This window comes from Microcaecilia unicolor, chromosome 9, assembly GCF_901765095.1.
Source record: "Microcaecilia unicolor chromosome 9, aMicUni1.1, whole genome shotgun sequence".
NCBI lineage: Eukaryota > Metazoa > Chordata > Amphibia > Gymnophiona > Siphonopidae > Microcaecilia > Microcaecilia unicolor.
The window spans coordinates 76,423,503-76,438,992 of record NC_044039.1 but is presented as its reverse complement, the minus strand read 5'-3'; the positions used below and the strand labels follow the sequence as shown (position 1 = coordinate 76,438,992).

General features: G+C 43.7%; 1 long non-coding RNA gene across 1 annotated transcript; it reads right to left on the bottom strand.

Moving 5' to 3' along the window:
- Positions 1 to 3,857: 3,857 nt before the first annotated feature.
- Positions 3,858 to 13,947, bottom strand: LOC115478202. Its single transcript, XR_003943461.1, has 3 exons — positions 13,874 to 13,947; positions 13,610 to 13,617; positions 3,858 to 3,868 (listed from the first exon to the last, which is right to left on the bottom strand). It is a non-coding gene; the product is annotated as an uncharacterized LOC115478202 (long non-coding RNA).
- Between the last annotated feature and the right edge of the window lie 1,543 nt (positions 13,948 to 15,490).

Here is a 15,490-nt window from a genome sequence, read left to right as displayed (position 1 = left end):
GTTTGCCTATTTCCCTTCTTCCTGAGGGACTGCGGGGAGGGGTAGCTTAGCGATATTGTGTAGCTGGGGTGTGTGGTGGTGGGTCAGTCTCCCCTTGGCCTGGGTCGGCGCCCCGCTGGCCTCAGCCAGGGCCCAAGGGCTCACGACCAACCCAATGGATTACACCCACAGTTAAAGCAGGTACAAAGTATGTGGTCACCATTCCTGCATATGTTTTACACTGAGGGGTTGGTAGTAAGCTACCGGTTCTAAGGGTTTTGCTGACCACAGTCAGCATTATGTCCAGAAATTCAATGCTGGGCTATGTCTGGGCTTTCACATTGAATTTCCAGGCTTCCAGAGCCAGCTAAACCATAGCTGATTAGGTGTAATATTCAACACATAATCGGCTATGGGGCACCGCATAAAGATAGGATTGACTTTTATGCAGTCCTATTTATTCAGTGACCTTGACTGGTTAAGTGCTGAATATCGGCACTTAATTGGCCAAGTGCCAACTCCATCCCTGGAATGCCCTCAAAATAGCTGGTTTTGATTTAGGTGCTAAACGCTCATTTTCTGCAGCACAAACCAGTTAGGTGCCACTGAGAATGACCCCCAAACAAGTGATTTAACTGGGCAAGAGACCTTTCTGGCTGATTAAATCACTTTGAATATCGACCCCTAAATTCCAAAATGGTAGTTTTCTTTTTGAACATTTGCATGACATATACCTGCTAACAGTGGCTGTGTGCTTTGCACTAATGGGGGTTCTATGAAAATGTACCCAATGCCACTCCTCCCAGAATGATTCTATAAAAATGCATACATTGACATCACACTTTAAACATTAAACTATGTTTCATATATATATATATACTGTATGTAAGAGGGCAGATAACAGTGACTGAACTAAATCCAGGAATAGGGGAGGGAGGAAGAGTGGGCAAGGTGTTGACGGGGGAAAAGATTTTACTTTTGTTGGGCAGAAGGAATAAGGGGACAAAAGGGTGTTGGACTTAGATGCTGCCAGAGCAAAGGGAATAATGATGATTAAGGGAGAGTGCCATGCCATGGGGGCATACTTGTGTGTGACACCACCACAAGTTGAGTTTGGGCCCTGTGTCACCATGGGTCTCATTAAGTTGAAGTCATGATAATGCTTTGGATACATCTGATAGAGACTAGCTCTAGTGGGGATAAGGCCGCACTGAGCAAGGGTATGTTGGGGAGTATTTGAGTTTGGTGTTTGTGACATAGTTGATATATTTTATTGAACTATTAAAGCTGAAGTCAGTTGTTTTGCTACATTTGGAATTATTGCCTGTGTATTCTTTTATGGATTAGAGCAGTGTATTGTGGTAGGAGGATTAATGGAGTACTGTGCTTACTAGTGCAAAATGGCATACATGAGTAAAAAGCAACTTTAGAGCAGATGCAAGTTACACATATAGCCAGCATTTTACATATTCATGGAAAAGGCATTTGAAGCATTTTTATGGCATCCTTCAGATTATATATGCTCTGTATATTTGAAAGTGTCATACGTGCTTTCAGGGAAACTGCAGATGGAAATGCCAGTCAAATGCCCACAAACTTGTTTTCTTTAGATTTTTTTTTCTTTGGCCTGGTACTTGATGAGGGACTTGATGAGGGACATTTTCTGTCTTCCTGATTGTGACTATATTTATCTTTGCTCCTGTCTCACACTTCACCCAGTCTTAAGTCCATTAAAGCCCTTCCTACCATAGGCGGTCGGTGGCCCAACTGTTTGGGGAGGCTAAAGGGGGCGGGGTTAGGGATGGGACCAGGGTGTCCTGTTTGATGACCTTGTGAGCCCTTGGGTCCCGCAGGGGACAGTCGTCTTCCCCACAGGACAGCCGAGCAACCCCTAGTCTTCACCCGCGGCGACCGCCCTTCACCAGGGGTTGAGCCCCCAGCTGCAGGCGGCCAGCGGGGCTTCCAGAACCGGGGGGTTGATGGACTGACCAGGCACCGAGGGACCAGAATCACGAACAGCAGCCGTGCAGCGGGTCCAGGCAGGTGGGAGCAGAACAGTCCAGGAACAGGCTGATGATCCAAGCCGGCGGCAAACAGAGTAGTCCAGAAACAGGCAAAAGGTCAAGGCGGGCGGCAAGCAGAAAAGTCCAGGAACAGGCAAATGGTCAAGGCGGGCGGCAGGCAGAAAAGTCCAGGATCAGGCAAATAGTCAAGACAGAGCGTCAGGGAAATTCACGAAAACAAAAGACTGCACACACAGGCTGGAACCTCTGGAAACAGAAGCCGAAGCAACGTCCTGCCGGGAACCTGCTCCTTAAATACTGTCAGCTATCAGTAGCAGAACCCCAGCTGACAGGGGTGGCCACTTCGGACGACGTTGCCTAGGGAATCTCCCTGATTGGTTCACCCCTGGTCTGCAGGCGGAGCCTCCGCTCCATCGTCCCAATCTGGGTCCTCCAGGGCGGAGTTTCTATTTCCCGTGCCCAGGATGTGGGGAAGATGCCGGCTCCTGCATCTCGGCACCATCTTCCTGTCAGTCCGGCCACGGACTCCATAGCCGGCAATGGGGACACGGAGACAGTGAACGCCGGCCTCCGGACACCGCCTCGAAAAGGCCGGCCATCGCCGCGACGGATCCTGGCCCTTAGCCGCGGTCTCAGAAAGGCCGGCCATCGCCGCGAAGGGTCACAGGCCGGCTTGTCCCGCGACCGAGATGGCCGGCCATCGGGGCAGGGACCAGGTAAGCCGCCCATGACTGCGGGGGCTCCTCCCTGGGAATCGCCTCCGGGGAGGAGCAGACTGGGGGAGAGAAGGACGTGACACAGGGGTGGAGCTTAAATCCATAATTGTCTGATAACACAGAAAAAAAAATAAATCAAAATAAAAGTCACAATTAATACCTTTTATTAAATTTAGATATTAGATATGTATCATATGTCAAAGAATAAAGTGGTTGCTCAAAGCATATTCTAACCACAGAAGCTTCAACCGCAGTAGGCCAACCAGCAGGCCCAGGTACACCTAAAGGTTACTGCCGCTGTTGACTTTCTGGCCTCAGGGATCTTCCAGTCCACTCTGGTGGCTACAGCCAGCATCACCCAGTAAGTCACCTCACTCTGTATTGTTCAGTTTCTGAAGGCTTTTCTCAATCACACTGCGGAGATGTTAGCAGAGTCAGCAGACTATAACCAAATTCTAGGAGATGGCCAACTGCACACATGTAGCAATCAGACAATTTTGAGTGGGACGAACTACAGTAACAGAAAGAACTTTCACTCCCTCAACATACAGGTGAACAATACTTGAAAGTTCATCACTAATGTCTCCTTGAGTTTCTATGCTGTTGGCATGCTTATGAAGAAAGGCTAAACAGATTAGGGCTCTTCATTTTAGAAAGGAGATGATTATGATAGAGGTTTTAAAAATCATATGTGGGTGGAATGAATGTTTATCTTTGAAATAATACTAGGACTCAAGAACACTCCATGAAACAAAGCAATAGAGGACATAAAACAAATTGGAGAAAGAACTTTTCACTCAGTTCATGTTTAAGCTGTGGAAATTGTTTGCTGGAAGATGTAATCATATGCCATGGCTGGGCTTAAACTTTCCTACAGGAAAAGTCCATAAACAATTACTAGCAATGTAGACCTGGAGAAAGTCACCATTATTGTAATATATGGTAACATATATTAAATGTTTTTTCCTGGGGCTCTGGGGGGGCTTGTTCCAGGGTTTTGGTGGAGGCTGCTGGCTGGAAAAGGTTTAAAGTTTAGTTTGGGAATTGTTAATGGAGTTAGCTGAAGAAAGTGTGAGATGTTTCTTAAATGTGGTTTTATTTTTCAAGAAATAAACCATGATTAAGTGGGGATTGTACTTTAAAATGTTCCTTTCTGTTTTGGGTACAAGTCAGGTTAAAATTGACTTTGAAATTCTCTGTATAGGAAGTTTTGCATTTACTTCTATGGGGGTTAAAATTGACTTTGAAATTCTCTGTATAGGAAGTTTTGCATTTACTTCTATGGGGGAGGGAGATTCTAAACAGATCAGGAAAAAAAAACTGTCTTTCTCTGACAAGCTGATTGGTTGAGTGATGTCAGATCCTCTAGGGGGGGGGGGGGAGTTGCCAGGGAGACTGGAGTGAGCAGAGAACAGTGTTGCCAGGTGGGCGGTTTTCCGCGACCCGCCGCGGGAAATTTTTGCCCGCGGCGGGTTGCGGTTTTTTGGGCTGCTTTTGGGTCGTTTGGGCGGTTTTTTGGGTGGCTTTTTGCCTTTTTTTCGGCCACGGGGGGCGGGGTTAGTGACGTTTTTGGGCGGGGTTAGTGACATTTTGGGCGGGGCCGATGACGTCGGAGGCGGGGCCGATGACGGGGAGGCGGGGCCGGTGACGGGGGAGGCGGGGCCGGTGATGGCGGGGGCGGGGTTGATGACGGCGGGGGCGGGGGTGATGACGCGGGGGTGGGGGTGTCAGGGGCGGGGTTTGTGTTTGGGCGGGTTTTGGGCTGTTTTTTGGGCTGGATTGGGCGAGAAAAAAATTTTCCACCTGGCAACCCTGGCAGAGAGACCAGAACTGTGAACATGGCTTGAGAAAGAAAAAACATATAGTGTGTGTCTGTGTAAAAGTAAGAATAAAAGTATGGATTTTGTGAGTTTAAAGTGAAATGTGATATTGAAAAAGGGTACTTTAATATTGAAAGTGAGTGAAGGTGAGCTTTGGTGCTGAGAATGAGATGATTTGAGCTTAAAAGTGAGTACTTCAATAAACAGACTGCCTTTTTCATGATTGTGTTGCTGAATACATGTGGGGAAAACTGATGTGTTTTGGGTGAGAGAGCTGTACTAATGGAAAGCTGGGAGAAAGTTTAAACCAAATTTAGTTTGGTTTGGAATGAAACAGAGGTATGTCTTTGAGGCAGCCTGGGCAGATAAATCATATTTGTTAATTCTGTTTAATTTTGGTTCAGTCCTGCAAGTGATGGAATGCCATCTGGTTTTGATTGCTCAAATGTCTAGCTTTTGCTAGACTAGAGGTTAGAAAGGTCAGAGAGAAATGAAACTTTCTTTGTCCCTTTTTGAGTGATGGATTGTTCATAGATATTATTTACCACATCTGGATGCCATTCTGAGCAAGGCATACTGGACAGTTTCGCAGGCAGTTTAAAAGATTAGATTGAACGCTGTTTAGAAGGAGATAGAGTAGGTTTAAATAATTCTAGATGATTTAGATTTTGTCTTATAGGGAATTCTGATTTCTGCTTATTTTAAAATATGTTTTATTGTTTAATTAATAAGTTTATTTCTCTATGTAGAATATCTTTTCAATTCAGTGTTACATCAGTGTCTGACTTTTCAAGTGAGCTTTGTCTGCAGTTTAAGAGGTCATCATCTGGTTTGAATTATCCACAGGCCTAGCTAGGTGAAAGAGGTCAGGGAAAGCCTTGATGAATTATAGCTAAGTGTAGGACTGGTCTCCTGAAAGTAATAACAAACCATGTCTGTGTGCCATTAAGCAAGACTGGCCCCTTGGCCCCTCAATGAACCCAGCTCAAGTTATGAATTAACCAGGAATCTGATTATGTGAATAATAATAAAATGCAGGAGATAGGTGCCACATTGTCTGGTTTGAGAGGCCCCAGGTCATAGGTCAGTTTAGGAAATATCACAAACCTATGTAACTGATATTTTTGAGTAATGTGTAAGTAATAATTAGTTCAAGACAGGGTAATCAATCTATTCTTTGCCATCTGTTGAGAAAGGGGGGCTAGAAGGGTGTAGGACCCTATATAAATGGGAACAGAAGCAGTTTACGTTAGAAGAGAAGGAGCTGAGACGAGAGAGACAACAGACAGGAGAAGACAGGAGGCAGGATCCAGAGAGCTCAGAAGAAGAGACACAGAAGGACAGGACACAGAGAGAGCTAGAGCTGATGTCCTACTTTGTTTGCTGGCAAATAAAGAAGACTTTTCTCTCATTCTGGTGTGTGGTGTTTGACTCCTGAAGTACCACAGATTCTGCTAACAATAGTGGTAATTCCTGCAACATCTTTGCAGGCAGTGCATGGAATGGCTAAGTTCTAAGGGAATTTAAGGTCATGGAAGGTGGAATGAGAGTCTGTATGCAAAGGTACTAAGAGCACATGGCTGCCTACCCTGGTAAGAGTAAGGGAGGCTGTGCTTTGTGTTGGGAATGAGAAAGTCTAAAAGTGTGTAAGGATTTAAAGTGTGACACAGGGGAAGGACTGAGAGGTGAATCTGTGATTTGAAGAAAGAAGCCATTAAGCTGCATCTGGGGGGAAGGTGTGTTTGTGAGAGTTCTGAGTTCAGTGCAAGCAAGGTTTGGAATCTGACTTCAGAATAAAGAAAATCCAGCACTGCTGTTGTTTGAGTGTGCTGTATTCTCCAGATTGATCTGATAGCTGTGAAGGGAAAAGTTATGCTTTTATGTGAAGTCTGTGAGATGGAATGTTGAAGCCTGCTGGATTTTAGTCTAGGGAAACAACAGTGAGAAATAGGTTTTGTAGTGAGAAAACCTTTAACTTATTTTATTTCAATTAGAGAGTTTGGCCACAGTATTGAGAATTGGTTAATAGTCACCAGAGCCTGAACAAGAACAAAGGGAGTTCAAGGGTCTTGCCTCCATTTATTTTCTTTATAAGTGAGGTTTAGGGAGAAGAAATCTGGGAGACATCCTCTGAAGGGTTCCAGATGAGCTCCAACGCAAGAAAGACATCACCTAAATAAATTCAACTACAGCTAAGTGACATTGCCAAGGGTGTTGAACGGAATATATATTTATTTTACAACATTTTAAGGGAAAACAAAGGAACAGACCATCAGATATTAAAAATCCATGAGATCCCTGCAAAAACACCAATAGTGCACACAAAGAGACCAATTTCTATATCAGGAAACAGAATAACCACAAATATCTGATTTTGATAAAAGACAATTTAAATACTTATCTGAAAAGGTTCTTTTCCGCCTTTTTAGGTGAAACAGACAAAGTTAAAGGTATACATGTAGTTCTACATTTGAATGTTCAATATGTTATTGCAGTTCTATTAAGCTTCACACTAATTGTGAATTTGAGTTTATTTGAATGAAAATTTGCTTGCATTTGTATTCAATAAAGAAAGAGATAATTTGCAAATCTGAAAGTTTGGTCCTTCCATTTCAGGAACAAATCCTAAATTTAGATTCTTTTCCTCCTTTATTCTTTGAGAGTAAAGGACGAGGTTAGTTTATTTGTTCCACTCCCTCGGCTGTGAGTGTGTGTTCCCTGGATATTCGCCACGACTACAACCATCAGGTATCTGGGAGCACATCACTACAGTCCAGCCGAGAGGGGTGGTAACCGATTTTGGCGTAGTCAGCAGGATTTGGGGTACCTGTTGGATAAATTGTGGGGTTTATTGAAGTGAACTTTAGTCCTGCAGGTCTGGTACAAGTGGCGGAAGATTTGGAAGAATTCTGCCATTGGTAAAGTTGGAAAAAAAATTTTTTTTCAGTGGTTGTGTATTATTTTGGGTAAGTGTTCTGGGTTTTTGTTCTCTCGGATATCTCTGTTTCTGAGGCAACCCCAGTCTTCATAGAAGAAAGAAGATGGAGGGTGAAGGAAGTCGTGCTGTTCCCTAAATTTTGACACATACAGTGGCTGTGAGTGTGTATTCCCTGGATATTCGCCATGACTACAACCATCAGGTATTTGGGAGCACATCACTACATTCCAGCCGAGAGGGGTGGTAACATTATCCCTGCCAGTTAACAGCAAGGAATTAATCTACTATTTGGCAACTGCCATGGATTTCAAAATATCTTGGATTAGCCACTGTCAAAGACAGGATGGGCTCAGTGGTCCCATGGGGGTTTATTCACAAACCTTGCCTTGTAATCATGCACTGATTAATGCACAACTTCCTAATGCAAGAGTAATGCCAAAGGTTTGCTCCTCAATACAATAATCAAACAGTATGCAAATATGCTCAGTGCAAAAAAAATGCACTAACATGGGAGATGGCACTAAAAGCATGAGCACACAGGTCTGCGCTAGCGACAGCTATATCTTGCGCATAAAAATATTGTATCACCACCTGGAGCTGCATGTACACACATCTGTGTATATGTTGGAATATTATTTTGTGCATTAAATTGTGATACAAATATTTATGCACACAATACTACTAAAAGCATCCACTACTCTCTCCGTGAAAAAATACTTCCTGACATTTTTCTTGTCTGCCCCCCTTCAATCTCATTTCATGTCCTCTCATTCTTTTCTGGAGATGCGAAGGCGGTAGAACGAGAGGACATGAAATGAGATTGAAGGGGGGCAGACAAGAAAAATGTCAGGAAGTATTTTTTCACGGAGAGAGTAGTGGATGCTTGGAATGCCCTCCCGCGGGACGTGGTGAAAACGAAAACAGTAACGGAATTCAAACATGCGTGGGATAAACATAAAGGAATCCTGTTCAGAAGGAATGGATCCTAAGGAGCTTAGCCGAGATTGGGTGGCAGAGCCGGTGGCGGGAGGCGGGGATGGTGCTGGGTAGGCTTATACGGTCTGTGCCAGAGGCGGTGGTGGGAGGCGGGGCTGGTGGTTGGGAGGCGGGGATAGTGCTGGGCAGACTTATACAGTCTGTGCCAGAGCCGGTGGTGGGAGGCGGGACTGGTGGTTGGGAGGCGGGGATAGTGCTGGGCAGACTTATACAGTCTGTGCCAGAGCCGGTGGTGGGAGGCGGGACTGGTGGTTGGGAGGCGGGGATAGTGCTGGGCAGACTTATACGGTCTGTGCCAGAACTGGTGGTGGGAGGCGGGGCTGGTGGTTGGGAGGCAGGGATAGTGCTGGGCAGACTTATACGGTCTGTGCCCGGAAAAGGACAGGTACAAATCAAGGTAAGGTATACACAAAAAGTAGCACATGTGAGTTTATCTTGTTGGGCAGACTGGATGGACCGTGCAGGTCTTTTTATGCCGTCATCTACTATGTTACTATGTTACAATAACATTCTAGCCCATGCACAGATGGATGCACATGCATCAGAAATTAGGGAGGCTAACTGGACAACATAATAATAATGGGTGATTTTATTTACCCTGATACAATTTGGATAAATGTAACATCAGGGCATGCTAGGGAGGTAAAATACCTTGATAAAATCAAGGACTGCTTTATGGAGCAGCTGGCACAGGAGCCAACAAGAGGAGGAAAAATTCTAAACCTAGTCCATAATGGAGTGCATGATCTGGTGCAAGAGGTAATGGTGCTGGGGACCCTTGATAACAGTAATCATAAGATGATCAGATTTGATATTGGCTTTGGAGTAAGTACACACAGGAAATACAATATGTTACCATTGAACTTTCAAAAAGGAGACTATGATAAAATGAGAAGAACGGTGGGGAAAAAAACTTACCGGAGCAGTTGCAAAGATCAAAAATTTACATCAGGCATGGATGCTGTTCAAAACTACCATCCTGGAAGCCCAGGCCAAATATATTCTATGTATTAAAAAAGGAGGAAGAAAGACCAAACAACAGCCAGCATGGTTAAAAAGTGAGGTGAACAAAGCTATTAGAAAATCCTTCAGAAAATGGAAGAAGGATCTGACTGAAAATAATAAGAAACATCATCAGGAATGGCAAGTTAAATGCACAGTGCTGGTAAGGAAGGCAAAGAGGGACTTTGAAAAAAAAAGATTGCATTGGAGGGAAAAACACATAGTAATTTTTTTTTAGGTATATTAAAAGCAAAAAGCCGGCAAAAAAATCAGTTGGACCACTAGATGACCGAGGGGTAAAAGGGGCACTCAGGGAAGACAAAGCCATAGCGGAGAGATTAAATGAATTCTTTCCTTCGGTCTTCACTGAGGAAGATTTGGGAGAGAGACCAGTGCCAGAAATGGTATTCAATGCTGACTAAATGAAATCTCTATAAACCTGGAAGATATAATGCTGCAATTTGACAAATTGAAGAGTATCAAATCGCCTGGACTTGATGGTATTCATCCCAGATTACTGATAGAATTCAAAAATGAATTTGCAGAACTATTGTTAGTAATATGACACCTTCAAGCATGCTGTAGTCACACCTCTCCTCAAAAAACCATCACTTGACCCTACCTGCCCCTCCAACTATCGCCCCATCTCCCTCCTACCCTTCCTCTCCAAGATACTTGAACGCGCTGTTCACAGCCGCTGCCTCGATTTTCTCTCCTCTCATGCCATCCTCGATCCACTTCAATCTGGTTTTCGCCCTCTACACTCAACAGAAACGGCACTCACCAAAGTCTATAATAACCTGTTCCTTGCCAAATTCAAAGGTCATTACTCCATCCTCATCCTCATCCTCCTCGACCTATCCGCCGCATTTGACACTGTCAATCATAATTTACTCCTTGACACACTATCTTCATTTGGGTTCCAGGGCTCTGTCCTCTCCTGGTTTTCCTCTTAACTCTCCCACCGTATCTTCAGAGTGCATTCTCATGGATCTTCCTCCAACCCCATCCCGCTCTCTGTTGGAGTTCCTCAGGGATCTGTCCTTGGACCCCTTCTTTTTTCAATCTACACCTCTTCCCTGGGCTCGCTGATCTTATCTCATGGCTTCCAATATCATCTCTATGCTGACGAAACCCAGCTTCATCTCTCCACACCGGACATCACTGCGGAAACCCAGGCCAAAGTATCGGCCTGCTTATCAGACATTGCTGCCTGGATGTCCAACCGCCACCTGAAACTGAACATGTCCAAGACAGAGCTTATTACCTTTCCACCCAAACCCACATCTCCTCTCCCCCCACTCTCTATCTCAGTCAATAGCAATCTCTCCTCCTCGTCTCATTTGCCCGCAACCTCGGAGTCATCTTCGACTCCTCCCTCTCCTTCTCCACGCATATCCAGCAGATAGCCAAGACCTGTCGCTTCTTTCTCTACAACATCAGCAAAATTCGCCCTTTCCTCTCTGAGCACACCACCCGAACTCTCGTCCACTCTCTTATTACCTCTCGCCTTGACTATTGCAACCTACTCCTCACTGGCCTCCCACTTAGCCACCTATCCCCCCTTCAGAACTCTGCTGCACGTCTTATCTTCCGCCTGGACCGATATGCTCATATCACCCCTCTCCTCAAGTCACTTCACTGGCTTCCAATCAGGTACTGCATACAGTTCAAACTTCTCCTACTAACCTACAAATGCACTCAATCTGCAGCCCCTCACTACCTCTCTACCCTTATCTCCCCTTACGCTCCTACCCGAAACCTCTGCTAACAGGACAAATCCCTCCTCTCTTCTCCCTTCTCCACCATCGCCAACTCCAGGCTCCACCCTTTCTGCCTTGCCTCTCCCTATGCTTGAAACAAACTCCCTGAACTCATACGCAGAGCCCCCTCCTTGCCCATCTTCAAATCCTTACTCAAATCCCATCTCTTCAATGTCACCTTCGGCACCTAATCATTTTACCTCTATCCAGGAAATCTAGACTACCCCAATTGACTGTCTGCACATGTTGTCCATTAGATTGTAAGCTGACTGCCCATGTTGTCCTTTAGATTTTAAGCTCCTTTGAGAAGGGACTGTCCTTCTTTGTTGAACTGTACAGCGCTGCGTAACCCTAGTAGCACTTTAGAAATGTTAAGTAGTAGTAAGTAGTAATATGGAGGGTGGCCAAAGTAATGCAGATTTTGTAAAAAGGTTCCAGAGGTGATCCGTGAAATTATAGACTGGTGAGTCTGACGTCAGTGCCGGGCAAAATGGTAAAGACTTTTTTACCTACTTATATGTTACTTATTTGCTTTACCTTTCACTATCAATTATAATGCTCTATTACGTATTGTGTTGACATTGTAAGTAGTATACCATGCCATACTTTGTATTGTTTTTGAATATTTTTACTGCTGTAATTGCCTATTGCTCATGTTTAATCTATTCTTACTCTACACAGCCTTGTATGAATTCCTTCAAAAAGGTGGTAAGTAAATCCTAATAAATAAAACAAATAAGCTACACACACATCTCAGCAACACGCCCAAAGATGGGCACCCAAATCTGAGCGCCATATATAAAATCCTGGACTTGTGTGCAAAACCCAGTTTTGTGCAGGGCATTCACAAAAACGTGCACCAAAGCAGAGTTACTGGTTTGAAAGGCCTAGTGTACTCTATTACATCAGCCCCTTGGTCTGATCCAGCCCAGCACCTCTTATGTGCTTGTGTTATGTAGATTAATTTTCTTCATTACCACCACTATACAAATAAAGTCTGCCATCACATTAAGCAATTCATGCAAGCTTAGAAATCAGTACACAGGGCTGATTGCTTACAGAATTGCAGAGGTATCACTTTCCTGACAGGAACTGACAAATGTCTAAAAATATATATTTTGATTTTTGGTAGAAGGTGTATAACTAGCCTGAAGCAAGATGCCATTTGATTAGAAATGCTTGTCACAGATTCTGTCACCAAATACCTGACATATGTTAACCAGAGGAAATCTAATGCCAAAATAAATTGCGTACAAAGAAAGAAAGAAAGAAAGAAACATCCAGATTCAAAATATCTGTGGGCAGAGGAAGGAAACAAGCATCTAAATGAATCAGCATCACTCTCCATAATATCAATTGTGCTAAAGAATATCTGTGGCCTGAGGCACTATGAACTTTCTATGTCAAACACCTGTTGGTCACCAACATTAATCTTGTTTTAGTATTCAGGGAGATTAATTTATTTTATGTGCAATCTGCTATGGCATAAAACAATAAAGCAGTAACTACAGCATAGCAAGGGCATAGCTACCATTGAGCTATCCTGGCAAAAATCCCAGAGCCACCCACTGGTAAAAACTGCAACCTGCTATACCTATTCCTATGTATATAGGCACATAGCTCCCTACTCTCCTTCCCTGCGGTCTGGTCTCTCTCTCCTCCTGTCCCCCTCCCAGGTTCTCCAAACATACAGCAGATTGCTGGCATCTGAACGCTACAGACACACCTCCTCTGTCTGACCCAAGGAGTTTTAATGACAGGAGATGGCATGAGCCTATTTGACTGATTATCTGGGCTGAAGACAGTGGGTGGAGCTTGCCGCCGTATTGGTCATAGCAAAACAATAGCAATTGCTATTGAAAACAACACCAAACTTGTGAGGTCTATTTTGTTTTATTAAATCTCCTAGGTTTTGGATTCTCTCTTTTAGGAGGGGATCGGGATGGGATGTAAGGAGAGTTGGAGGGGGGGGGGGGGGGGGGGTTGGGGAATTTTCAAGGGGTCTGTGGAGGAGGGTTATATTCAAAATGTATTAGTCAGTGCTCCAGAGCTTGCTTTCTTATTTGCAATGCTGGATTGTGGTTTTCAGTTTATGTTTGCTTATGATGACAATAAAGATATTTCTATATAAAAATAATAGTAAACACTTATGACTGCCTATGTGGGTTTTTTTTTTCATTTGATAGCTTTTTCATTTATTTGAAAGCTTCCCATATCATGAAATAAAATTGAAAATCACTAAAACAGCATTAAAAATATTGTAGCTGGTTGAAAAAGCAGTAATAAATTCTCTGTATTTTGTGCTCAACCTTAGGAAGTCTGGTGTTATTAGCAAGGAATATATTGAAATTAAATGGAAGTAAAACTAAACTCTTCTAACTGGGGCACATGGAATCACATCGTCACTTCATCTCTTTTGTAGAAGTTTACATTTTAGATACACAAATGGATTATTCTGTTTTGAGCATGTTTCAGGGACAAGTAGTTTTTATAAGTCAAAATAATAAAAATAAATATTTTGTTTCATGCAGATTTCTCATTTGTTTAAATATAACTAAATGGGCTATAAGCTTTTAATGCGGTCCATTGGTTTTCTTATATTTTGATCTTTTGATGACTTATACTGTGCCAAAACTTAAAACTCTTATCTCTTCTTTCTGGTGGATAATAAAAGGAGCTCATTGTGAACATTGTCCACCCTAAAATGTTAGTAGTGTACCTTACCTGCATCTGTCAAAATTAATTGATTTTGACAGGTGACATATCCACTTCTGAGTTTTCAGCAAATCAGAAGTGAGGACATGCCCAAGTCATACCCACTCCCCAATCCCTTGGATGACATCACCAGATATGACATCTTGATCCTACCCAAGCCCTTCCCCTTTTGCATAGCCATGTCCCTTGCCCCACCTTATTTGCTTGGCCCTACCCCAAACTCTGCCCCTTTTTCATAGCTCTGCCCCAAACCCCACCCATTTTTGTGATGTTACAGAAAGTGACATCACAGCCATGCACCTTTTTCAAGATGGCAGCCATTACTGCATGTATCACATCACTTCCTGTTTCCACTATAAGCTGCCATCTTGGATGGGGTCGTGATGGGAAGTGATGTCAAAAACTCCCATCACTACCCCCTACAGCCTTGGTAGAATTTAGTTGTGCATGCGCACCTCAACCTTTTTATCCTACAGGAAAAAAATAGGTATTTGGGTTGTTTTTCTTTTTTCTTTCAAAAAAGGATGCAGAAAAAGATAGGTATTTGTTTTTCTTTTTTTCTTTTTCTTTCAAAAAGGACACCTTTTTAAGCTGGATCGTCTGCTTTTTAAGAATGACTGAACTGTTTGTTTTTTTATCCAGCAAAGCAAACTATTCTCTGTCTGTGTGAGACCAGGGTCTGTAGCCTGCTGTTTGCTTTTTCACACTATCTGTGTGAGATCAATAGGGTCTCTTGCTGCCACCCATGACTTCTTCCCCTCCCCCCTAGCTAGCAACAAAATTTACAGGGGAATCTTAGCTCTTCCCCTTCCAAGAAGCAGTAGCCCCAAGGCAGATAAACTTTTCATCAGAGCTAGAGAAAAAAGATACAGCTAAGCAAACGTTTGCTTTTTTTTAAAGAGCTGTTTGTTTTATCTAATAATTCCTCTTTGCTTTAAAAACAAAAGCCAAACTGTTTTAAGAGTAAACACCCCCCACAGCTGTATGAGGTCATCACGCAGAGCCGTATCCTAGTCTGTGAATTCTAAAACTCAAGAATAGTATGAGCAGAAAAAGTGCTTTTTTATAGGGGTTGCCTGTGTAAGATCAGCCTGTAGCCTAGCTAATTGTTTATGCAGCCCCGCCGAAAAGAAATCCCCTTTCCAACTCATCTCTCAAGGCAGAATACTGCTCCATTGTGTGACAAAACATCCTCCCCACTCCCCCTCCTGTTTTCAAGACATCTGTATGAGCTCAGTCAGATTTCAATACTCACCTGAGAAACATACAAGTTTACAGGTAAGCAACCCTCTCACTCTGCATCCCCTACCAGCCCCCACCTTGTTCTCTGTCTGCAGAAGCCTGTGAACTATGCCTAGGTCTGCATCCTCCAGTATGACCCCCCTCCCTTTTTCCCTGGCCATTAGCAAACTTACAGGGAATCCAGGCTGTTCCTCTACCTCTCATTTAGCAAAACCATCAGCCCAACCAGAGGTGGTGGGGAGCTTACATTCTTGCTATGGCTACTGACGAGTTTGACACGTGCTTTTGCCACCCC